General features: G+C 36.4%; 1 protein-coding gene across 10 annotated transcripts in view; it reads left to right on the plus strand.

Moving 5' to 3' along the window:
• The window catches only part of LOC106883162 (clavesin-2), a 123,838-nt gene that overhangs the window by 66,756 nt on the left and 52,082 nt on the right, over positions 1-5,000 (plus strand). For 3 of the 10 annotated variants that reach the window (XM_089342032.1, XM_089342040.1, XM_089342034.1), the window contains exon 2: positions 3,978-4,103. The exons of the other annotated variants lie outside the window; for them this stretch is intronic. The gene's annotated coding sequence lies outside the window, so the exon portion shown is untranslated. The remainder of the gene's footprint in view (positions 1-3,977; positions 4,104-5,000) is intronic. 10 annotated transcript variants of the gene reach the window in all.

Raw genomic sequence — 5,000 nt, forward strand, 5'->3', positions numbered from 1 at the left:
TCATCACTTTCTTCTGCCCTCACTCTTCACTGAAGAATTAAATAAATCAGGATTAATATTGCTATGATGTGATAGAAAATAGCAACACAATGGATTGTTGCTGCCGCTGCCGCTGCTCTCTGGCTTTTCTATCAGGTGTATATGTGTGTGTGTGTCTGCGTATATATATATATATATATATATATATATATATATATGTGTGTGTGATCTTTGTGTTTGTAAGTTTGTGTATATTTGCATGTACTTTGTGTGTGTGTGTGTGTGTGTGTATAACTTTTGTTTCTTTTATGGTACAATAACATAAAAGTAATCAATAAGACCTTTTTGTCTGCAGAGTTTGATCTATATATGTGTATATTTACATCATCATCATAATTATCATCATCTGTACTGGTTTCACATTTTGGCACAAGGCCAGCAATTTCATAGGTGGTGGTGGGGGGCTAGCGAGTTGATTACACTGGACCCCAGTGATCAACTGGTACTTATTTTATTTATTATTGCTACTGGAGCTGGTGCACCAATCATCGTACAGTCGATCGGTCGTAAGTCGGATAGGTTGTAAATTAACAACAACCTGTACTTATTTTATCAAGCCCAAAAAGGATGAAAGGCAAAGTCGACCCTGGCAGCATTTGAACTCAGAATGTAAAGGTGGACAAAACGCTACTAGGCAATTTGCCTGGCATGCTAACGATTCTATCAGTTCACCGCCTTGTCATCATCATCGTTAATATTGCCATCATTTTATGTCCGCTTTCCATGCTGGCATAGGTTAGATGAGTTGCCATAGTTAGTCAGCACATATCCGTAGGTGAGGTACTACATCCTCAGATAGGGTCAGAAGACTATATCTCACTCAAAGTCTTTCACTATTTTGCTCGGTTTCTGCAACTAGATGCCTTTCCTTACACCAACCGCTTTACAGAGTGTACTAGGTACATTTTTTTGTGATGCTAACACAAGTGAAATAGCCACACCATCAACCCTTTACATCCATCTTTGTAATGGAATGTGTGGACAGGTCTTCATATTTTAAGTTTTGTGAACCGGGGGAATCCGACTGTCTAATTAAAACAGAACATCGCGTAGCCGGCCGAGCCGCATAGATGCGATGTGATTTCTGCCCAGTGCTCTGAATGTCAAAGTGAACTACGCATAGTTAGGCACCACATCTTACTCATACATTTTACATTAGCATGTTTTCTACAACTGGATAGCCTTCCTTACACTAACCACTTTACAGAGTCTACTGAATAACACTTTATCATGGTAGAAGCCAGCAGCGCTTGTTAACCATTTCTATACCAGCCCACCTAAGACTACCCCTGCATCTATGATACAGACATTTTGTTTTAAAGAGAACAAAATTAAAATCTTCTACCAAAATTCCAGATTAATTTATATTCCAAACACTAGCTTATTATAATGACATTGTTATTTTGCTAAATTCAGAGATGTACTTTGACAGGCAAGTGATTTGATCCAAGACTGTATTGAAATGAAAACAATTACAGCACTGAAGATACAAATTAGCCATTCAAAAACGCACAAAGACTGTTAACCGAAGTGATGTTTAACGGATTTTTTGGGGGTCTTTGTTTGTATTTTTGAAGGCTGATATGTATCTTCCATGCTGTGATTGTTTTATCAATGTCTTCATTATGTTCAAAATTAATTGAAACAAAGGCAGTGTATTTCAAGAGGAATATGGTAACAAAAAAAAGTTAATAATGACAAAGTATTTTTACTAAATTCTTCATTATTTTCCAAATTAATTGAAACAAAAGCCATGTATTTCCACAGAAATATGGTAACAAAAGGGTTAATAATGACAGTTATTTTACTAAATTCTTTGCTCATTTCAAAATTAATAGAAATAAAAGCAGCGTATTTTGACTGAAATATAGTAACAAAAGGATGAAGTAAACATCAACCTGCACCCAGAAATACAATTTAATGCATGCAGTGGATTTGAACTTGGAATGCAGAGGAATGAGACTAAACAGTGCAATGACCAACCCGGTCCAGAATTTGACCTGTGACATTATCATCATGAACCTGACAGCCCTCACCACTAAGTTGTGCATTGGTACACACACACACACACACACACAAGTACCAGTAAAACACTGGGGTCGATGTGTGTATATATATATATGTGTTAAGGGGTGATTTTACACACACACACACACACATATATAAATACACATACATATATGTACATATATATATATATATATATATATATATACACACACACATACACATACACACAATCTATATGCATACACATACATACATGTGTATGACAGGCTTCTGTACAGTTTCTGTTCATCAAATGGTCAAGGAGCTTGAACACATTTGACCTTAGTCTAGTGCTGACCAGCGCTGACCTAATGCCAAACTGTAACAGTAATAGTATGTTATTTCGATATCAATAAACCTGCCTAAGGTCACCTTTACCTATCATCATTATGTGGCGAGGGAGGTGGGGGGAGTCATCGTTAGAATAAAGTATGAGACTAGGGGGGAGGTTTAATTGACTAAACCGTCTCACCAATCAAAACAAAAAAAAAACCCAGATAAATGAATAAAATATCTGGCCTTCTCCCAATGTTAGAATCTAATACCAATATCGGCGCTCTAGATTCGGTTTTATTCTTGCAGTAAATCAAGGCCAAAAGAGTGGGGGGGGGGGGTTGGAGGAAGGGGACGTTGCAATATTTGAAACTGAAGAGGACAAACCAAGATTGCCATCATGACTTAGAGATTTGTTGTTGGAAAAGAAACAACTGCAGCAGCATCGCAGACTAATTGGTTGCTACTGCCTTATTGATTGTAAATTCTAAATATTGGTCTTTATTGGCATTCTGTATTATGTAGAATGAATTACTTACCAATGTATATACTTATATGTATGTATGTGTGTGTGTGTGTGTTGAAATCCGTGTTGCTTATTTTTTTTATTTTGATCACCTATCCTTTTGGGATACGATATTTGGGTGCCTACGCATAAGTACCATATTCAACCTTGAATCTATATCTAAACCGTCTATATATATATATATATATATATATATATATATATATATATATATATATATATATATATATATATATATATATATATATATATATATATATATATATATATATATATATATATATATATATATATATATAAGGAGGCGCAATGGCCCAGTGGTTAGGGCAGTGGACTCGCGGTCATAGGATCGTGGTTTCAATTCCCAGACCGGGCGTTGTGAGTGTTTATTGAGCGAAAACACCTAAAGCTCCACGAGGCTCCGGCAGGGGATGGTGACGAACCTTGCTCTACTCTTTCACCACAACTTTCTCTCACTCTTACTTCCTGTTTCTGTTGTGCCTGTAATTCAAAGGGTCAGCCTTGTCACGCTGAATATCTCCGAGAACTATGTTAAGGGTACACGTGTCTGTGGAGTGCTCAGCCACTTGCACGTTAATTTTACGAGCAGGCTGTTCCGTTGATCGGATCAACTGGAACCCTCGATGTCGTAAGTGACGGAGTGCCAACAACAACATATATATATATATATATATATATATACACACACACACACACACACACACACACACACATATATGGTAAAGCAAATAGCCACATCAAAGTGGCAGATGAATGTTACGACTCGTTGCACAGTGAGACTGAGCCTAAGACCACAGGGTTGACAAGCAAGCCTCTCAACCCCACACCCACAAAACCTGTTATCACAAATAAATGTTCAATATTTTTCTGAATAGTCATCATTTCCTTATTGGTATATATTCAATTTTTTGAATAGATCCAATAATTAATATGATGTTTTGTTTATACTTCTGTGTCATTGAAGACCATCTGGTGTCTATGCTTCTTCTCAGTCTCATGCAAATTGTATCTGATTCTATAAACACAACTGCTCGTTACTATTGTTTTCTCCTCATCTGTTTGTCACCAGTGGCAGCACTCCTGTGATAGTCACCATAGGAAAATAATGTTCTACCTGGGCCATCACTGTATGCAAAAATGCTAATTAGAAATCACTGTAGAAGCTGTAATTGTTAACAGTAACTAATAGAAACTGGTGAGTATTATTCCAAACATTTCATACAGGGCGGAGGAGTGGATCTGTTGGGTGTTGAGAGAGGGAGAAAATTAGGATATTTGGTCACATATGGTTAGTTACAAACTTTATTGGAGAACTCATCTGTTATATACGGACATAGATGTGCAACTGTAAATCATTTATACTAAACCACTGAAGTTATAGGGCATAAAGAGAGACAAAATAAACATGGATACAGAAGCACTTGGGCACACTAACAAATGCACACATACACACACACACATATTTAATATAGAAGATAGAAAAAGTTGTAACATTGCCTACAGGAAGTGACTGCCATATATACTGTAAACCTTATAACTGTGCTAACTACAATACCATAGTGACATCACTACTTGAACCATCCAAATTAGAAGCCTTACCTTAAGAAGCTGGGATTACACATACCAGTGACCTGTCAACTGGTAGCTCAGTTTACACAGTATCAAAGTATGGTATTATTATATCTATCTAATAAAGTGGAAGACAGAAAAATGTAGCATTATTCATTGGAACCAAACACCTTTTCTGCTGTAGACTGTAAAGCCATACCAACCGATATTTAAAGCATAAGTTGTTGTTGGTATGATGGATGTGTACAGGCTGATTTTGGTATAGTTTGGTTGAAGAAAATGAACCATACAAGCTTCAACTGGGGTCAATTAATTCAACTAAAAATTCTTCAAGATGGTGCACCAGCATGGTTGCAGTTCATGACTGAAATAAGTAAAAAAGTAGAAAGATTTATAATATATATGTGCATGTGTATATGTATGTATGTGTGTGTGTGTGTGTGTGCACGCCTGTGAGTGTGTATATATGCAGTAATAGAAAATGCAGGAAAGACATATTTCATATTTTTAAGCATTATTTAAT

Source organism: Octopus bimaculoides, chromosome 25 (genome assembly GCF_046866305.1).
Source record: "Octopus bimaculoides isolate indiv1 chromosome 25, ASM4686630v1, whole genome shotgun sequence".
Taxonomy (NCBI): Eukaryota; Metazoa; Mollusca; class Cephalopoda; order Octopoda; family Octopodidae; genus Octopus; species Octopus bimaculoides.